Source organism: Macaca fascicularis, chromosome 11 (assembly GCF_037993035.2).
Source record: "Macaca fascicularis isolate 582-1 chromosome 11, T2T-MFA8v1.1".
NCBI lineage: Eukaryota > Metazoa > Chordata > Mammalia > Primates > Cercopithecidae > Macaca > Macaca fascicularis.
Genome location: NC_088385.1, coordinates 122,346,340 through 122,368,567, shown reverse-complemented (window position 1 = coordinate 122,368,567; position 22,228 = coordinate 122,346,340). Strand labels below are relative to the sequence as shown.

At 41.5% G+C, this 22,228-nt stretch overlaps 1 long non-coding RNA gene across 1 annotated transcript in view; it reads left to right on the top strand.

Moving 5' to 3' along the window:
• Window positions 1–12,346, top strand: part of LOC135966122 (uncharacterized) — a 147,978-nt gene extending 135,632 nt beyond the window's left edge. The window contains exon 3 of the long non-coding RNA XR_010579226.2: window positions 12,111–12,346. This is a non-coding gene — a long non-coding RNA (uncharacterized lncRNA). The remainder of the gene's footprint in view (window positions 1–12,110) is intronic.
• Window positions 12,347–22,228: the final 9,882 nt, after the last annotated feature.

Sequence of the window (22,228 nt, the reverse complement as noted above, 5' to 3'; positions counted from 1 at the left end):
AATTTAACAGGAGTCTGAGCAGAAATAGTCACAGCTCCTGTTTACTGTATGCTGGGCACTAAGTGCTCTTTTTATAAGCTCATAACAAGAATCCAAAGACACAAGAATAATCACTGTCTATATTTAACAGATGAGGAAACTGAAGTTTAGGCAATTTCAGTAATTTGTCCAAGGTTGCCCTGGCAAAGAGCTAAAATGGAATTCTCACTACATTTTGATTCTTACACCCTTGATCTTAACTATAGCACAATTCAACATTTTTAGAATTCACCCAATTTCTTGGCATCTAATTTTCCTCATCTGAAGAATGGGGTTGATTAGACCCCTCTTTCAGGGTTATTGTCAGGATCAAAGGAAACAAGGCACTTCTAAAAGGTAAGTGGTTCTTGCTCCTACATAAGTTAGTTCTAAAACAGTATTTACCATCAGTTACTAAGCTGTGTAAGCCAAGTCCTTTCCTTTGCACAATTTCAACCTCAGGGTATTCATCTAAGAATGTTTCTTAGATGGTATAGAGGTCCTGGCGTGAAGAAGAAAGACCAGAAAACTGCTGGGACTGAAGAGAATGTAATTTTTAGTAGCCCTGTTGAACTCATCCATAGGTAAATTCCTCCAAAGAGAGGTTCAACCAATTTCCAGAGGAATAATAAGGAAATTTGGCTCTTTCTGAAATATTGAGTACATCCTGTCACTCTTTGGCTTAAAAGAGTTCATCATTAATTCATTCATCTAGTGATTATCAAATATTAAGATTTGGTAAGATATAATAATAGTAAAGCACTTATATTCTAAGTCGTGTCCTAGGTAATTTGCAAATATTTACTCACTTAATCCTCCCAACAGCTATACAATATGAGGTTGGAACTACTGTGGTATAAATATGTGCTTTGATTATATGACTTGAATCTAGACAGTCTGGCTCCAGAGTCTGTATTTCTAATCACTGCACTGTACTGTCCTTCAGTCTCCTGTGATCTGTTACCAGCTATTACCTGGAATGATAGCTCCCTAGTGGGGATGTGTAACCCTGGGTTGGAGTGACATTTGTTACTCTTGCAACATGTCTACCAAACATTACACACAAACATTTTCTGCGAATACAGGAAAGGGTCTTACAAGCTATGTAAGGGCATTTGGATGCTCCCTCCAGATTGGAGACCATACCTTTTCACATGAACATGCATATTTATCCCAGTATTGAAGGGATTGTGCCTTTCTCTCTACCCCTGTAGACTGATATGCCTTGAGGACAGGGTAGCAAGATGTTTAAAGCTGTATCCCCTACTCAGTCAACTTTGAATGAATGGATGCATAAATGAATGAATTGTGTCTTTTCTCTTTCTTCCTGCCTACTCCACTTGTACACTATGTGCTCACCATAGTTTATCTTTTTCATAGCTCATAATTTTTGAGTACTTACCAACTGTCAGGTGCTTATCCCACAGAATCTTCGTGATAACTACCATGGTTTGAATGATGGTGTCCCCTCTAAAATTTGTGTTGAAACTTAATCCCCAATGCAAGAGTATTAGGTGTGGCCTTTGGGAGGTGATTAAGTCACCATGGATGAGATTAGCATCCTTATAAAAAGGGTCAAGGTTGAAAGGAACACCTTGTTGCCCTTCCATACTTTGCCATGTGAGGACATAGCATTCATCCTTTTTGGAAGGTGCAGCAATGAAGTGCCATCTTGGAAGAGGAAATAGGGTTCTCCCCAGACACCAAAACTGCCTGCTTGATCTTGGACTTCCCAGCCCCCAGAACTGTGAGAAATAAGCTTCTGTTGCTTATAATTACCTAGTCTGTGGTATTTTGGTATAGCAGCACAGTTGGATCAAGACAATAACCTGGGGAGGCTTGTAGTTATATTAGTCCCATTTTAGAGAAAGGGAAACTGAGAAGCAGAGAAGGTAAGTAATGTATTTATAAGAGGTAGGCCCAGGAGTCCCCATGGTTTTCCTGGCTGTGCCATACCGTTTCACATCCCTGCCTTTGCTCAGGCTGCTTCCTCTGCTTGAAGCGCCTTGTTCCTCACCCATCCTGTTAATTGGGCGCACACTTCCCCAATTTTTCCAAGGCTCAGATAAAGTCTCTCTTTTTCTATGGATTCTTTTAAGCTCTTCTCAAGGAGAAATGTTGATTCCCTCTTTGGTGTCTCCACTATTTTCACTACACACTTATTTTCCTTTTCCTTTTAGCCATGTAATAACTCAAGCACACAGAAAAATACATACAGAGAATAAATATCGCAAACACCTATAGATAAACATTTAATGAACATTATTTTCTCATACTTTTTTCCGTTTTTTTTAAAACATAAACTTTGTATGTACTTTCTCAAAGGGAGGAGGATTTTTTTCTTAGGCAAAGATGATCTACAAGGGCAAAAGAAAGGTTGATGAAAAGTAGTTGAAGGGAAAATTTGCTTTATTACACTGATAATTATGAAAATAGGTCATAAAATCTCACTAACCTGAAATAATAGTGAGACTATACATGTCATAAAAATTAGTGGAAAGTACCTATTATTAAATATAAATTTGAAAGCAGTTATAATTTAAAAGTTCATTTCTTTTGACCTAGGAATGCTTCAGTTAGAAATTTGTCTTGCTCAATAATCATGGATGGCTACAACAGTTTACTGTCAAGAAAGTTCATTGCATTGTTGTGTAGAACAGTTAAAAAAATGGAAACAACTAAAATGCATAAGACTAAAGAGGTTGATTTTAAAAATCATGGTTTATTCTTACAATGCTATGCAGCCAATAAAATGTATGCTGCTGAAGAATTCTAAATGTAATAAAAAGTTATTCATGATACAGTAAATTAAGATGGCAGAATAAAGAATACAATACCAATTTTATGAAAAAGATACTAATAAATGTTTATATCTATTGCTATGTTTACAAGTTTGTAATTAATTATATACAACTATGCCAATATCTGGGTGACAGAATTATGTGTAATTTTGGTCTCCAATGCTCCTGTATTTTATAACAATAAACAATCATCTTTGTAATTTAAAAATAAGTTATTTAAAATTGAAAATATTAATAGCATAGACAAAATAATTACATTATTTAAATGCATTGTACATCTTACATGCTCAGTAGCAAATGAGTCTTGGTAAGTACAAAGAACTATCTACATCAAAATTACTTTCCAAAATGGTCTTTAGTAAAAATGTATGAGATCAGAAGGTCTTGGGTGGTGACTTATTTCCCAAATGTGTTGTTCCTAACCTGACATGTATGCTGCTGAATTCTGTGAAGTTCATCTGAAGGATGAACTTAAATGTGATTTGATGATCCTTGCCCATCCTGTAGAACTGGAATGTGAATATTCTTTTTAAGAGGGTGGGGGCTTTGTGATCGGTTATGCCAACAGGCAGGGTGGGGACGTGTCCAGGATCTGGCTTAGGTTGGCACTCTGTCTCGCTCTGTCACCCAGGCTGGAGTGCAGTGGCACGATCTTGGCTGTAGAGTAAAATGCTGGAGCGACTCGGAAATAAGGAAGTGGCTGAGATGCAGGAAAAGGGAAATACAGGAGCTACCAGGGCAGCAATAGATGTGTTTCCCACAGGACCTTCATCAGTGCAGGAAACAGAGGCAAAAATATTGTGAGGCACAGACGGGGGCCTCAAGTATATTGTTCCAGGTGTGTGGCCTGTGATCATCGGGGGCAGAAAGGAGAGGTCTTAGGCTGTGTCAGAATGAGAATAGCCTTGGTGGCCCATGAGCCTTGGGACCACCAAGGGACATTCTAGCGGAGATCTGAAATAGGTCACTTCTCACCTCCAGGATCCAAGTTCCTCTGAGACCTTGTAGCCCAAGGAAATTAGACTGGTGGCATTGGAATCAGACACACCAGCCTTTAAGCACTACCACAGGCTCTCAGTCTCTCTGAGCCACAGTTTGCTCATTTGCAAAATGAGTAAAATAGGACCTAACTGTCAGGTGGTTTTTAAGATTAATGGAGATACCAGGGTTAACATGTTTACTGCTGTGCGTTTTCAAATTAGACTCTCAGTATACAGCATATGCTTTCCTTGAAAGCACAGCAGGACAATCCATTACTCACAGTACAATGTATTTTGCAAACAAAAAAAAAGTTACCTTCAGGTATAACAATGCATCTGGGTTTATGATGACTATCCTCTACACCTCTTTCTTTTGATTTGTGTAAATTGCCTGAAAACCAGCCTACCCGTGAAAGGTATTGAAATGTTGTTAATGTATGGATTCGAGAATTGGGAAAATCATTTCAGATTCATGGGGTCGGTTCCTCTAATGCAATATGATAATGTATTTCAATCAATTTGTGGGGATGTGAAGGAAAAAAGCCACCACTATTAAAAGACTACTTCTATCATTACCTTTACCATCACCATTATTATCACCACATCCATCACCACCACCAAGAGCAACACCATCACCACCGCCATGAGCGTTAACCCATCAACACAACCACTATTGACATTGTTAATAATAATGGCCTTCACATCTTTGCCAGTACCACCATCATCACCATCACCACCACCAATAACAATAACAACGTAAAGAAAACCAGGAAACCTCACTTTTCTGTCCTGAAGATAATTCTTTTTTTTTTTTTTTTTTTTGAGGTGGAGTCTCACTCTGTCACCTAGGCTGGAGTGCAGTGGCACGATCTTGGCTCACTGCAAGCTCTGCCTCCTGGGTTCACGCCATTCTCCTGCCTCAGCCTCCCGAGTAGTTGGTACTACAGGCGCCCACCACCATGCCCGGCTAATTTTTTGTTTTTTTAGTAGAGACAGGGTTTCACCATGTTAGCCAGGATGGTCTTGATCTCCTGACCTTGTGATCCACTCGCCTCAGCCTCCCGAAGTGCTGGGATTACAGGCATGAGCCACCGTGCCTGGCCCTGAAGATAATTCTTAACTGTATTTAAGGCACTGTGCTAGGTGGTAGGGAATTAAGGATGAGTAATAATGGTCTCTGTCTTCAAAGGTCTCACTGTCAAGTGTATAAAGCTAAAATGGGTGCTCTTCTAGGGGTAAGTTATTAGTGCCAGATGGAGAGTCAATGCACAACTGGTTGGGGGTGGAAATAGATGAATGTGGTCTGCCATTTTGATAGAAGTGGTAGAATTTTAGGAAGTCCCTAAAAGATAAGTTAAATTTCCCCTTGACCAGAAATGGCAAATGGAATGTTCCTACTCCATATCTTCTGCCCGTGGTGGATATCCATAAACCACCACAGCTGACTTTACAGCTGAGCCTGAAGTTGGCGTATCCACCTCAATACAGCACTAAGGGCAGCCCAACCAGCTACGGTGAACTGGAGTTGGCTCTGAAGAGAAACACTTTTCACCTGCCTTCAGTGAAAGGGCGAAAGTGCCTTAGGGCAGGTACCTATCTTGCTAACTGTTACATCCCCAAGGCTAAGCCATGGCCTTGACTCCTAGATGGCTTTGAGTAGTACTGAATGAGTGGTTGGATGAATGGGGATGAGAGAGTATTCCATATGGAAGGCAGGGCATGGGTAGAATCCTGTAAGCAGGAAACTGCAGTGTGTGCTTGGGGAACAGCACACAAGTTTTGAAAAAGAATGAAGAGGGAGATAAGATCCTATTTTGTAGGCCCTTGAATGCAACTACTAAAGGTATTTGAGAAGGAAAATAAGATAATGTAAACTGTTTAGATAACCTGTATAAATAATAGTCTAGTGACAGGTGGTAGTCTACAGATGATGCTAATAAGAGCTAATTTCCTGGATCCCTTGCTGTGTTCAGTTCTGATTGTTTAAAAATCCTTCCAGCAATCCTTTGATTTAGGTGCTATTATCATTTCCATTTTGCAGATAAGAAAACTGAGACATGAAGAAAACTAACTCACCCTTAGAATCACACATATAGTAATTGGTCATGAATGTCCAAATGGGTTAAATCCCTTTCTGAATGAAATTGAAAAAATATTCTTTCCTTGTCTCACAATGTTTTAGCTAAGTTTTCTTTATTTCCAGTTAGAACCAAAGAATTCATTCCCTTCCTTCTGTAGCAGTGGGAGGCAAGAAACTCATCTTTTATGAAGCTAATGGCAGCTGTTCTTCCTTCTCACTCAGCTGTCTTTTCCTGAAATAGGATAGGACAAGAATTCTAAATTTTCAGATACCAGGGAAAGAACCCTGGAGTTGGAGATCTGAGTTTGAATCCCAGCTCATCCATCATACTCATCTGGGTAACCATAGCAACCAACTTCACCACTCAACTCTGCTCCTCATCTGTCCATGGAAACATGCTCATCTCCACACTTGGTTCATATGATCCTGGTGAGGATTGGTGAGGTTGTCTACATGCATTAACATTTTGTATAATGTATACACATATGGAGTCTGCAATCTGTCCTTTGTGGCAAGTACCATGCTCATACTAATATAGTTATTTCTATAATAAAAATTATTCTCTAATATTTGGCTCTTGAACTCAGCTGGTAAGTGGTTGATTCAGAGACCTCTGATACACGCTGCCCATCCCCTTGCCTTGGCTGTCTTTGATTCTAGCTGCTGTTTGGTGTCTGGTTCTATGCAGGGTCTGACCAGATTTCACACAGGGGCAATGCACAGAGTTCCACCTCAGGTTCACTCGGTATACCTCTTGCTCCTGGCCCCAGGTTTTTGCTTTCGTTGTCACAGTCTGGAACTCAGCAGAGAATCAAGTCTTCACCCACCTGTGTGTAACCTGGAAATGGCGGGAATTTAATGCCTGTTTGGATGAGCCTTTGATGAATAAGGGATGTAAGCAGGAGATGAAAGCTTCCTTTTCCTTCTCCCAAGGCAGACGAGCTGAGGCACATTCCCAGTGGCTTCTCGGACAGTTCTGTCCTTTCATGGTGGCATACTCAATAACAACACATTCTTGTATTAGCTCTCTTCCCCCTGCAACCCCCCCGCCTCCCCCCCCACCGGCCCCATCCCCAACTCTGCTCCTCCAGCTCTCATTTGTTCCCTGGGATCACATCTGCCAACAAAGTAAAAACACATATATCTCTGTTTCAGCCTGTTTTTTGGGGAACCCAGGCTTAAATAATGTTGATTCTAGAATTTGGATCTTTGATTATTCCTCCTGTCACCCGTGCATCTATCCCTCACTAAAGAGACTAGCACAGTGTCTGGCACATAACAAGTAATAAATACATACTTAATGAATGCATGAATAAATTAACAAGATGCTTGTATCTATAAGAAATTACACAAATAATTGGATTTCTGGATCTAGGTAGCAAAGTACAGTGGTTGGCGGGCGAGACTTTGGAAGTGAACAGCACAGTTTGAATACCAGCCCTGCTGCGTATTAGCTGTGTGATCCTGGGCAAGTTACTTGACCTCCATATAGCAGTTTTCTTGTCTGTCAAATGGATGAAATAGTATGTCAAACATAGAGGGTTGAATGACACCCTTCGTGTAAAGTATTTGACACATAGCCATAAATCAATCATTGAAATTACTATTCTTAGTAGAAGTATAGATATTACACGAGAAATAATATATCAGAAAGCTCTAGGAAGGGATTTGAAAGACACATGTATGACTTTGGCCACATCGTTGAATGTGCCTTTATTTTTTAACTAGCTTTCTACAGGGACAATAATTGCTAATCTACCTACAATTTATGTGATAATGGTGAGAGGATCTTACAAAGCATAAACAGCGCTAAAAATGAAAACGCCTTATTTTGTTCTGTGATATTGGTGGTGGATGGCACCGTCGAGAAAGCATGTCTGATGGCTGGAAAAAAGGCCTTTCCTTTTGGAAGATGGAAATTCATCTGCCATTTCCGAAAAGTGATCTCCCTAGCTGACCACAGTGTGATCACCCGCTGAGATGTAAATCCTGGAGACAGGCGAAGGGAAACCGGGTTCCTGGAGGCCCTGAAAGGTGAAACCTGTGCCATATTTCACGTGTAGCTTAAGCCCATTATCGCTGATGAAAACAAGATTTTTAAAAGACATGCTTCTTTCACTCTTCAGCTTCATTCAATGAACTTTTGACCAAAAGCAGGAGTGTTGTGTGCAGCCAAAAAATTCCTGGTATTTCCCACGATGTCATTGGACTGAGATACAGGATAGATTTTTTTTTATGTAATCTGCAGGGTAGAGGTGCTCCTCATTTGATAACATGTTATCATCTTAACATACGCAAGGTACCGCCCTTACTTCATTTTATTACATTGCGTTCTGTTGTTTTATATGGTATTGCATTGCATTGTATCTGTTGTATTTCCCTCTTTCATCCCAGTCCCCACTCCTATCTCTCTCCTTCACTCACTGAAAGCATCTGAAGGCATTCTCTTTTACATGTCTGAAATATGCCCTTAAGTTCTTTTCCTTCTAAAACATACAGTATGATTTTGTGCATGTGCTTGATTTACATAAAAGTTATTGAGCTATAAACCTTACTTTCCCACTTGAAAGTAATAAATCTATAATAAAAATTATTCTCTAATATTTGGCTCTTGAACTCAGCTGGTAAGAGGTTGATTCAGAGACCTCTGATACACGCTGCCCATCCCCTTGCCTTGGCTGTCTTTGATTCTAGCTGCTGTTTGGTGTCTGGTTCTATGCAGGGTCTGACCAGATTTCACACAGGGGCAATGCACAGAGTTCCACCTCAGGTTCACTCGGTATACCTCTTGCTCCTGGCCCCAGGTTTTTGCTTTTGTTGTCCCAGTCTGGAACTCAGCAGAGAATCAATATAAAAATATTCAGCATCATGTTTTTAAGACCTTTCTTGTTGCTGAATGAATATATTAAAATATGTGTTTATCTTTTGTGCATGTGTGTGTGTATTTATTTCCAATTAATGCAGAGAGTTTCATGCTACACATTCTTTACAGCTTCTGCATCATTCCTACAGAGGTGGTGTATTAGGGTTCTCTAAAAGGACAGGACTAATAGGGTAGATGTATATAAAAAGGGGAGTTTATTAAGGAGTATTGACTCACACGATCACAAGGTGAAGTCCCACAATAGGCCGTCTGCAAGCTGAGGAGAAGGAAGCTAGTCTGAATCCCCAAATCCCAAAAGTAGAGAAGCCAACAGTATCACCTTCAGTCTGTGGCCGAAGGCCTGAGAGCCCCTGCAAACCGCTGGTGTACGTCCAAGTGTCCAAAGGCTGAGGAACTCGGAGTCTGATGTTCAAGGCCAGGAAGCTTCCAGCATGGGAGAAAGATGGAGGCCAGAAGACTCAACAAGTCTAGTTCTTCCATCTCCCTCTGCCTGCTTTTATTCTGGCCTCATTGGCAGCTGATTAGATTGTGCCCACCCAGATTCAGGGTGGGTCTGCCTCTCCCAGTCCACTGACTTAAATGTTAATCTCCATTGGCAACACCCTCACAGACACACTCAGGAACAATACCTTGCATCCTTCAATCCAATGAAGTTGACACTTAATATTAGCCATCACAGGTGGATGCCTATGTTGTTTCCAGCTCCTTTCCACCACTGCTACCACCATACAGATCTGCGTAAGATTTTCCCAGGAAGTAGACTGTTGGATCCTAAGACATATCTTACTTAAATCAGAATAGATTTTATTCAAGTCATGTTGAAAGAAGGATGTCAAAGCCACTTGGTGGGTAACTTTCTCAGAACCCTTCCTCTCTATGAGTGTATATTTACCTGCGTTTGTATAAAGAGGGGTTTAGATGAGAAAATATCTAAGGATTCTACCACTATTAAGATTCCATGACTAATTTTCAAGCCAGCTGTGTTTACCAAACAAATGCAAGGAAAGTTGGATGAAATCTGGTAGTCCATTATCCAAATATTTGGAAGTAGCCAGATGTTCAGCATCTTGTAGACACCACCTAGGAGGCCTTTGTTAGTGTTCTCAGGTGTATTTGTGTTATTTTAGTTTCCTAAGAGTTCTCCTTGCTCAGAGAGCTGGTATAGATTCAGGTTTGCAAAGATCCTGCAATACCTTAAGAATTCGGGTTTCAACTTAGGCTTGGCATCTGTATCTATCTATCTATCTATCTATCTATCTATCTATCTATCTATCAATCATCTATCTACCTACCTATAATTTATCATCTACCTATATATCTATATCTCTCTCTCTGTCTAGTTACCTGTCTTCTTTTATCTATTTATCTGTTTATTTTGGGAGGGATTCAATACTATAGGGTTAATGAAAACATTGACTCTGAAGTCAGACAACATGGTACAAATACATGGGGGTCAAATAACTAGCTGTTTGACTTTGGGCAAGAAACCACTTGGCACCTCAGTTTCCTTATGTACATATTAGAAAATGAAAGCAATAATTCTGACTTCATTAGCTCATTGTGAAGATCACATGCAATCACGTGTAGTAAGAATGTAGCTCAGGACCTCACACAGAGTAAACCCTGTGGTAGTTTACCAAAAAAAAAAAAAAAAAAAAGTCATAAATCTTTTGACACTCTTCTCATGAGAAAATAGAAAATAGAGTCTATGACCCTTCCAACTGAATCTAGGTGGGCTTCTGATTGCTTTCATCAATGAAGTATGGCCGAAGTGATACTATGTGACTTCCAGGGTTAGGTCATAAAAGGCAATGCAACTTGTGCCTTACTTGCTGGGGCACCACTGAGCCACCAGGTGAGACATCTAACTACCTCTAGGCTGCCACAGTGGGTAGGCTACTGGGAGCTATGTCAGCTGACAATCCCTCCTGAATCCAGCCTTCCAGCCATCCCTGTCAAGGCACCAGACACTTGAAAGTAGATTTTCTAGTCCCAGCTGTTTTAAAGTTTTCCCACCTAACTGTAGACATAGTGGAGTAGAGCTCACCCAGTTCCTCTGTGCCGTTTCCAAGTTTTTGACTCACAGAATACATGGGATGACCTTTGTTTTATGCTACTACATTTTTTTTTGACAGGGTCTCACTCTGTGTCACCCAGGCTGGAATGCAGTGGTGTGATCACGGCTCACTGTAGCCTTCACTTCCCAAGCTAAAATGATAATCCTACCTCAGCCTCCAAAGTAGCTGGTATCACAGGCATGTACCACCACACTTGACTATTTAAAAAAAATTTTTTTAGAGATGGAGTCTACTTATTGCCCAGGCTGATCTCAAATGCCTGGGGCTCAAGCAATCCTTCCACCTTCCCCTCCGAAACTGCTAGGGATTACAGGTGTGAGCCACTGAGCACAGACACTACTACATTTGGGAGCAGATTATTATGCAGTAATAAAAATGAGACCACCCTATACTATTCATATCACTCTTATCTTTTGGTACAACACAGATATTATGCCTTCTGGGAAGAGGCGTTCTACCATTGATAGTATCTAACATTTATTGAGGGCTTACTGTGGGTCTGGTACTGTGCAAACTGCTTTCCAGGGATGTAGTCATTTATCCCTCACCATAGCACTATGAGGTGGATACTATTTGATTGATATTTTAGAGATGTGGAAACAGAAGCCTGAATAATTTTCCCAAGGTCAAGTAGCAGCAAGTTGGTAAGCCTGAATTTGAACTCTGTTCTCTGACCCACGTAATGAGTATTCACAAAATGATCGTTCTGGGCATACAGTGCTAGGGATGACTTTCATTTCCGGTGACCTGGGAGAACATTGACCATGAGACAATAGATCAGAGAAGTTTCCATCCTCTACTTCTCAAAAATACAACCCCTTTTCCTACTTCTTATATGAAACTGACCAGGTTTTGCCAGAGAAATCATGTGGCATCAGTTCTTCCCCAGGTGGGGTGAGGCTTCCTAGAGAAATTAAAGAGAAAAGGCCCTCAATGTTTCTGTCACCAGGAAGGAAAATTCTCTGCAGAGGCGTAATGAACGGGTATACAATTTCCTAACATGGTGAGTCTCCTCAGAACCGAGAGAGCGCACCCTCCCCTCCACCCGACACCTGAGGGTACTGGATGATTGGGACTGAGCAGGTCTGGAAACGGGTAGAAGACCCTCACGCCTTTTCTCCTCCACCCCCACCTTACATCCATAGCTTAAGTGAGCATGACCAGAAAGCCACTAATAAAAACATCTCCACCGGCTCTATTTACCCAGCTGTGTATCTCAGGATCTGTCTCTGACATTTTTAATACTCTCTTATTTCTCTGTCCTCCAAGGATTCATTTGAAGCAGCCCACAGGGACGGGTGACACTGAGGAAACAAAACCCAGGCCCTCCGGCCTCCGACCGAGCGGTGCAGAGCATGCTGGGAGATCACTTCCACCTGAGGAGCACAAAAGACCCCAGGAGTGGAGGAAGCTGGCCTGAGGCCAACCGGATGTAGCAGACTTGCTGGGCCCAAGGAGGGAGGTCTGGTGATGGAGCCTCGAGTACATATCCTTCCAATCCTAAGGTAAACAGCGCTTGGGGCTTTGGCTACAGGGAGGGCGTGGCCCATTGAAGTGGCTGGTACAAGGCGCGTACAAGGCAGGCCTTCTGATTTTTTTTTAAACTGTCTTATGAATTATACTGTACCTACAGAAAAAACACAACAGGAAACTTAAATGAATGGCTCAGTGAAATTGCAAACGTTTGCCCAGATCAAGACCTAAGATGTTAGCACTTTGGAAATCTCCCTCCTGCCCTCTCTAAATTGTTATCCTTCATCCATCCCTGTCCCCAAAAGTGACCTCTTTCTGGATTATAAACATCAGTTTTGTCTGCTTTTGCACTTAATATAAATACAATGCATTCCTTTTTTTTTTTTTTTTTTTGAGACGGAGTCTCGCTCAGTCGCCCAGGCTGGAGTGCAGTGGCGCGATCTCGGCTCACTGCAAGCTCCGCCTCCCGAGTTCACGCCATTCTCCTGCCTCAGCCTCCCGAGTAGCTGGGACTACAGGAGCCCGTTACCACGCCCGGCTAGTTTTTTGTAGTTTTTAGTAGAGACGGGGTTTCACCGTGTTAGCCAGGATGGTCTCGATCTCCTGACCTCGTGATCCGCCCGTCTCGGCCTCCCAAAGTGCTGGGATTACAGGCTTGAGCCACCGCGCCCGGCCAAATACAATGCATTCTTTTGTGGCCGATTTATTTTCCCAAACACTGTGTATGCAAGCTTCCTTTCTGTTGTGTCTGAAGCTTTTGTTTATCACCGAATGTCATTTTGTTGCATAATGATATAATTATTGATTGATTCTTCTGTTGAGGGGTATTTGATTTATTTGGGGGTTAATGTGAATAGTATCATTATGAATATTCTTTTTGCTCTCTCAGTACGCTCATTTCTGTTAGGTACATACCTAGAAATGGAATTGCTCAGTTAAAGCATGCATGTATATTTTTATGCATGTCAAAATGTTTTCAAAAGTGTTTACACCAAATGATATTCTTACCATCAATGTGTAAGAGTTCAGGTTGTTCCACATACTTGTCAGCACTTGACATCGTCTGTATTTTGAATTGGTAGCAGTTCTGGTAAGTGTGTAGTAGTATCTCATTGTGGCTGTAACTAGCATTACTATGATTGTTATTGAGGCTGACCAACATTTTATATGTTTGCCATTCTTTTGGAGATCTTTTATGAAATGCCGTTTAAGTCTTCTGCCCATTTTTAAAAACTGGGTTATCTCTCTTTTTCTTACTGATTTCTGAAGCTGTTTACATATTCTGAAAATTAGTCTTTACTAGGTGATAAGTGTTGCAAATATCTTTTTCTTTTCTGTTACTTGACTTTTCACTGTTTTAATAGTGTGTCTTTATGAACAGAAGTTCTTATTTTATATACACATACACACACACACATATATGTATATATTTCCTTTAAATTTGATTTTTGGGGGGTGTCTTTTGTTTTTGTTTAAGAAATCATTCCCTGCCTGAATAAAAATTAAAAAAAAATCTCCTATAGTATTTTCTAGAAGTTTTATTGTTTTTACTTCCATATTTAGATATACAATATATCTAGATATACAATATATCATTTTGTTCTTTGATTTTCTCACATCATACAGCCTTCTTTTCTATTCCTGGGATACCCCCGAATCCCATGTCAGAAAAGACATGCACCTTTATGACTTATCAGCAAAAGTGATAGCAACAACAACAATAATAATAACCGAGACGTGTGCAAGACCTCGTGACACACATTTCCATCCATTAACTGATTTAATTCTTTCATATCAGCCCTTGGACACTGTTGAAGTGAGCATCATAATGCCCATTTTAAAGATAGAAAGAGTGAGCCTTAGAGAAAAGTAACTTGCCCAAGTTCACATGGCTGATAATTAGCAGAACAAGGAGATTCAAGTATAGATCTGCCTGATTCCAAAATATATTCTCCTTTTATCCCCTGGTGTTGATTAAGATGCCTTGAGATAATCAAGTCCCTGTTACTTATAGATTTGTGTAAGGTTTTCCAAGAATCTTACAGGAATTTTGTGTGCAGCCAAAAAATTCCTGGTATTCCCATGATGTCACTGGACTGAGATATAGAATAGGTTTATTTTTATGTCATCTGCAGTCGAGGTACACCAGAGAACTGAGTCATCAGAGGGTTGACATTTTGCCTTGCCTAGGGAAATAAGAGTTTCTTTACCTCTGGTCCTCCCTCATCCTCTGGGAATCCTCGAATGCTTTTTAATAGCCTGGCTGATCTGATGGTAAATGATACAAGCAGCAGCTTTTAAAAATCTGAGTTGTTGCTTCTGAGTATTAGAAATGCCTCTAGAGTTTGGAAGTTAAAGCCAAAGCAGATGGATAAACACTGGTAGCTGCCGAAGGTGGTGCACGATGTCAATGGAGAACAGGCAAGGTAGGTCTTCCGTAGGGGACAGCCATTGTTTGACCTGGCAGCACTCTCACTTATTCAGGGACTGGTACTCCTTTGATAAATTGCTCCTGCTTCCTCTCTAAACATACGGTTTGAATAGAGGCTGCCCAGATTAGCTCCCTACCCTCTTGGACTGGGTGATTGGTGCAGCATTGGACACACCATCCAACAGAGCCAATGAGGTGCCTTCCCTGGGATTTTTCCAACCAAAGCAGGAAAGACTCTCTGTTCCTATTTTGATGCATCTCTGAGGAACACTTCCCAGGCAATAAATATCTATGAAATGAATGAATGAATCCCCACTGCCAAGTGAACTCTCAGAGGGTATCTCAGTACATAGTGAGAATGTGTCGTGCTTTTGGATAAGTACATGAATAAATTAGGAGAGCATGCGTGTGTTCATAAACAGGCATGTAAGAGAGTAAGTGAATAAATAAATAAGTAAATATATACTCTGCAATTCTGATTGTTTATACTTCTCATACTGATAGACATTTGCAATCCAAAAAGATCCACTTTGTTCCAGTTATCTTTGCTGTGTAACAAAGTGTCCAAAAACTTAATGGCATCAACAACCATTTCATTACCTAACAGATTCTGTGACTCAGAAGTTTTGACAGGAGAAGGTGAAGAGAGGTGTTCTCTGCTCCAAGATGTCTAAGGTCTAATCTGGATAGAATTCAATGGCTGGGATATGTAGGTGCTAAGTGAAGGCATTTCTAGATGATCCCAGCTCCCAGGACCTGTTAAATCCTGAACCAGACCATGAATAGCACACTCCAACCTCATGGACTACAGCCCCCTCTGCTTCGAATTCTCTGCTACAGAAATCTGCAAGGCAGATTTACTCACAGGAGCTGGGATCACTTAAAAATACCATTGCTTAGCACTTACCTATGGCCTCTCCATGTGGCCTGGGCTTCCTCTTAGTGTGGCAGCCTCAGGGTTAGTTGGACCTCGTACATGGTGCTTTGAGGTTCTAGCACGAGTGTCTTAGTGGACAGGGCAGAAGCTCTATTGCTTTTTATGACCTAACCTTAGAAGTTACACAATATAACTTCAGGCCGGGTGCGATGACTCACGCCTGTAATCCCAGCACTTTGGGAGGCCAGGGCAGGTGGATCATGAGGTCAGGAGATCGAGACCATCCTGGCTAACATGGTGAAACCCCGCCTCTACTAAAAATACAAAAAATTAGCCGGGCATGGTGGCAGGTGCCTGTAGTACCAGCTACTTGGGAGGCTGAGGCAGGAGAATGGCTTGAACCTTGGAGGCGGAGCTTGCAGTGAGCCGAGATCGTGCCACTGAACTCCAGCCTGAGCAGTGAGTGAGACTCCATCTCAAAAAAATAAAAATTAAAAATAAAAAGAAGTTACACAATGTAACTTCTGCCATACTCTGTTAGACTCTACTGGTCAAAATAGTCACAACCCATCCAGGTCTAAAGGATGGGAACACAAACCTCAACTGCTGGATGGGAGGGTGCAAGGTCATATTGTAGAAGAACATATAGAATGGGAAATATTGTTGTGTTCGGAAAACAATCAGCCACCTGATTTTAAATCAAATAAATTGGTCTCTTGGGGAGTTTTTAGTTTTAGGAAGATATTTCCCAGAACTCCTAAAGTCAAAGCTGTAAGATGACCTCTTAGAGGATCTGTATACACTCTAGCCCTGTCTCGAGCAAAACTATTCCACTAGGATTCACCAATGGAAATAAGACATAGTGGGTCCAATAATGGCCCCCAACTATGTCCACATCCTAATTCCTGAAAACTGTGACTGTGTTATCTTACATGACAAGAGAGCCTTTGTGCATGTGATTAAGATAAGAACCTTGAGATAGGAAGAGGATAAGAGAGAAGCAGAAGTGTCAGAGTCAGAGAAGGAGATGTGATGCTGGAAACAGGGCTCACAGAGAGATTAGAAAAATGCTACACTGCTGGCTTTGAAAATCAAGGAAAAGTCCACAAGCCAAGGAACATGAGAGGCCCCAAGAAACTGGAAATGGCAAAAAGTGGATTCTCCCCTAGAAACTCCAGAGTGGATGCAGTCATGCCAATGCCTTAATTTTTAGCCCAGTGTAACCCACTTCCAGATTTCTGACTTCCAGAACTGTACGATAATAAAATTATGTTGTTGTATGCAAATAAGCTTGTGATTATTTGTCACAGCAGCCACAGAAGACAGACACATACGAGAAGAGTCCTTCAGCTTGCTGCCTAGCTTTGACTCTTAGACTTGGTGCCCTCGGAACTCGGAAGACTGCAGGCTGATTGGTGATTGGTTGCTCACTTTTAGGCAGTCTGCCTTATGAAATAAGCTACAATGGATTCGAAAGCTTTACTGAAAATATTCAACATTTAGGAGAAAGTATTTCTAAGGAGAAAAGATTTGCAAGGGACTTCAAAGTTTTTTTCTCAATCCTTCATCACTGAAGTGCTTTAGAACCTTGCTACTCAAAGCGTGGTCCCTGACCAGCAGCCGCAGTGTCATCTCGAAGCCAGGTAAAATGCAGAATCTCAAGGTGCACTCCAGAGCCACTGCGTCAGAATGTACATTTTAATAAGATCCCCCGGAGATGTATGTGCACATTAAAGTTGGAGACACTATTTTAGAGATCTTATTGCATCGCCCCATCTTTCCAGAAGTCTCCAGAGTAAAGGTAAGCATGGTTGTTTCCTTTTTTAAAATAAAAAAAGAGGTGGCCTCGAATTTGAGCAGGCATGTCAAAGCAGAACTAATGTCCCCAGCTACTGATGCAGGGAGTCCAATTCATGACTCGTGTGGGGCTGATCATTGTCCCTTAATGCTGCTTCTAGGCTGAGCAGAGGACAGACACCCGTGTGCTTTCCTCAGCAAATATGTACCAAGCAAAGTTTGCAGTGTTTTCGGAATGAGGCCAGAGGTTTCACCCAGCTGAGGAGCAAGGCTCTCTCAAAGGATAGATAAACCAAAGAATTCTCCTCACGTTTCCTTCAAAATGGTCATAATTTAATTTCTGTCTAACATTGCCTCGGTACCATTGCAGACCCTCAGAAGCTGGTGTTTTGTTTTATTTTAAAGTCATGCTGTTGGGCTGTTTCAACTTAAATTCTCCCCAAGTAAAACCATACAAATGCCACGTTTCTAAGTGTGCATACCCCCAAAAACACAAATATGGGGTGTACTAGAAATGTGGTTGTGGAAGAGACAGGCAGTAGACTGCGGCAAGAGAAAAAAAGTAGCCTCAAGACTTTTCAGGCCAAGATACTTTGGATAAATCCTCGGTCGAATTCTGCCTTGATTCCAGGCCCACTGATTTTCCTTTCTAGAAATGAATTCAGACTTAGAAGTACCTAAGAGGAGAAGGAAAATGTTGAGGAACTGAAAAGGAATTCTTGAGAATGAGAAAATGACAGCATCCAAAGAAAGGGGAAAATAATTATTTTGCCAGGGAGGTAAAGATTTTGACATCTAGTGCTCAGAACTGAAATATAAGGACTTAAAGATGTGTGGAACTACGATAGTTGGATTTTTCACATTGGGTTTTCTTCAGTCACGCTAAGACTCTTTTGGGGACTGAGTGTCTGCATGATCTATTATTGTTCAGGTAAGGGAAGAAGGATGGTTTCATTTAGAATTGGTTAAAAACTGAATTTAAAAAAAAGTCTTGTTAACAGTCAATACAGAATTGTGTCTAACCAATTACACAAACAACTCACCAAAGCCAATTACCATAAAGCTTCGTACGTAAATATACGAACTCCTCAAGATGGCAGGATTACAAGTAAGTTGAAAAATGTAAAAGAATGGGGGACAGACTTTTAAAAGTCTCTGGTAGGCACTGTGCTAGGGTTTTGCACACATTATCTTCCTTTATTCTCACTACATTCTTACAACGTGTGTGCTGTTTTATTCCAATTTTACTGATGAACTGAGCTGAAATTAACTGAAGCTAATTTCCTTGTGTTCACAAAGATGAAGTATGAAGTTGAGATTTGAATTAGATCTTTGACTTGGGCTTTCTGGTTTCTATGGAGCCTCTGCTTGTTGAGAAACTGAGGATCTGCAATGGAATCACCCAGCCTTTTTTTTTTTTTTTTTTTTTTGATGGAGCCTTGCTGGAGTGCAGTGGCGCAATTTTGGCTCACTACAACCTCTGCCTCCCTGGTTCAAGCAATTCTCCTGCCTCAGCCCCCTGAGTAGCTAGGACTACAGGTGCGTGCCACTATGCCTGGATAATTTTTTTGTATTTTTAGTAGAGACACCACTTCCTCCAGGAAGCCTTCCCTGATGCTATAGACTGGATTTTGAGATGCCTCCCTCTTGGTCCTCCCTCGCTACCTTGGTTAGCAGGCATCAGAAATATCCTAACGTTATACTTTATTTCTCTCTTTCCTACTAGATAGTAGACTCCATTGCAGGCAAGGACTACTGTTGGCCTGTTGTTGTTTTTAAGTGTTGTGGATACATAATAGTTGTATATATTTATGGGGTACATGTGATATTTTGTACATGCATACAATGTGTAATGATCAAATCAAGGTGACTGAGATGCTCAGCATAATGTCCTCCAGTTCCATCCATGTTGTTGCAAATGTTAGGATTCCATGCTTTTTATGGTTGAATAATAGTTCGTTGTGTATACGCACCACATTTTCCTGATCCAGTCATCTGTTCATGGATGCTTAGGTGGATTCCATATCTTGGCTATTGTGAATGATGCTGCAGTAAACATGGGAGTGCAGGTATCTGCAAAGACTACTTCTGCCTAACGTCATTACTCCACTCTGTCTAGCATCTAACCTTCAATATGTGATCGCTGAATGAATAAACAAAGAGATGAATGCTCTCGAAAATTCGCTTTAGCTCCTTCTGCTTCATTATTTCTGGAGCTTTAGGGCAGGTAAGAAGGTTCCAGGTGTGTCTCCAGTACTTCTGAGACATCAGCCTTCTCTCTGGGACTCCCAAGATACTAAGTCCACAAATGCACCTGGTAGGCAACAGCTCAGAGGCAGCAGGAGCTGGGAGGGCAGGAAAGCAAGAGGTGTACTTGCCAATCCCCCACCAAGCTGGCATCTCCTCGTTTTCTTCTTTCCTGTTCAGCTGCTTCAGCCAGAGGAAGGCCGTTGTCACAGGCGTCTGTCCCCTAGGTCATCACCAGGGAGCTCTCTAGTATCACTAGGTGTTTGTCCCTGCAGTGTCCTGTGTCCCCATTTAGATCCCGCCAGGGGGTGATCTGGCTTCTTCTGGACTGCCCTTGAAAATTCCAGTTACACTGACAGAACAAATATTTACTGAGCATCACTCTCTAGCAAGGCTCTGGGCTGGGCAAACCCTCAGCCTCCAGAAGCTTAATATCTTAGTGGCGTCTCCATCTGGTAGAAGATGAGAGATGAGAAAAACAAAAACAAAAACAAAAACAAAAACAAAAAATCTAACCCACTGGCCTGTTCCTAAAGAGGTCTAACGGTAAGCTGGAGCCAGCATTCATGGGCTTGCAAGAATCAGCTGGAAAAATTTTCAAGAATTGTGTGAGTTAGTTGTGAAGCCATGAGTAGGTTAAGATTGGCCATGGTGAGAATATCTGCATGGAGAAAATCAGCAAAGACTAGAATCAAGCTCGCTCACACCATCAAGTTTACCAGCACACCACTGCAAAATTCAAGTCCCCTCTCAACTTGTTTTCCTATTTGAAAAATGGAGACATAAGTCCTTATCTGCAAAGATTTCACAAGTATTAACATAACATGGTGCTGGGCATGTGGCAGGCGCTCAGGAGTGACTTGGGCTTCTCTTTTCTTCCTGGACTAATACTGAAAGTTAACAATGGGTTCAATTTTCCTTTCAATGTATGGATTGATGTATCAACATCACTGAATAGGAAAGAGTATACATTTTAAGACGGAGCATGGGAGTGTTTCCCAGGGTGAATAATTCTACTTTGGAATGTTCCTAAAGTTTTCCAGGATCTTGTTCTCCCACCGTAGTATTAATAATGGAGTAGGGAGGACCAAGTCAGGCAGAGATACTGAGAGGGCCAGTATGTGAGTGTCTGGGTAGTTTTTAAGTTGCTCAGTTTAGGACAAATGTGTGAACAGATCATGACACTCAGGACACTTCTGTTTGGTCATTCATTCAAAAGCACATTCATATATACATTGAGCATCAGAATAGGGCAGTTACTCTCTGAGCTAGACTTTGGATATGTAGCTCTAAACAGATGTGTTCCCTGAAGACAACCATGAAGCAAGTCATTAAAAGTACACAGGTGTAATTGAAGGAAAATACAGACCACTGCATGGGCATATAACAGATGGGAATAATTTTAGTTGGGAAGGCTCCTCTAAGGCAGTGACATGTCAGAAAAGATTCAAGGGGAAAAATTCTCCTGTCAGGCTAATGGGACATGTGGCAGACAGACTTTAGGATGGTCTCTGTGATCCCTGCCTCTGGATACCTCATGTTATCCTGTCTCCTTGAATGTGGGTGGAACCTGTGACTTGCTCTAACTAATAGAATAAGGCCAAGGTGACATGGTGGCACTTCTGTGATGCCATTTCATAAGACTGCAGCTTTTGTCTTGCAAGCAGATTCTCTCTATTACCATCTTGGTTTGCATGCTTAGATGAAACAACTATGTTGGAGAAGCTTATGTGGCAGGGAATGGAGAGTAGCCTCCAGCCAACAGCCAGCAAGGAATGAAGGCTCAGTCCAACAGTGCATGAGGAACTGAATCCTGTCAAAAGCCCAACGGTTTGGAAGTGGATCCTCCCATAGCTGAGCTTTCAGATGAGACTCCAGTCCTAGGTGACAAACTGATTGCAGCCTTTTGAGAAGCCCAAAGCAGAAGACTCAGCTAAGTCAGGCCCAGACTCCTGAGCCATTAAAAACTTTGAAATAATAAATGTATTTTGCTTTTAGTTTTTGTTTAAGCGAAGTTTCTGGGTGATTTGTTATGCAGCACAGCTGACGGATACAAAGAGTGAGCAAGAATGTGTTCCAGGCATAGAGAACCATATGCATGTAGGAGGCAAAGAAAATAGTCTGAACATGGAGGAAGACCAGTGTGATGCAATGAATACAGGGTGATGAGAACTGAGTCAGGAAGGTAAGACCAGTCATGTCTTGCAGTCCCATATGGGCCATGGAAGAGATTCTGGCTCTTATCTTGGGGACTCTGAGGAGTCAATGATAGCGAAAATGTAGAATCAACTCAAATGCCCATCAATGATAGACTGGATAAAGAAAATATGGTATACACCATGGAAAACTACGCAGCCATAAAAAGGAATGAGATCATGTCTTTGCAGGGACATGGTTGGAGCTGGAAGGCATTATCCTCAGCAGTCTAACACAGGAACAGAAAACCAAACACCACATTTTCTCACTTATAAGTGAGAGCTGAACAATGAGAATACGTGGACAAAGGAAGGGGAACAACACACACTGGGGCCTGTGAGGGTGGGGGCAAGGGGAGGAAGAGCA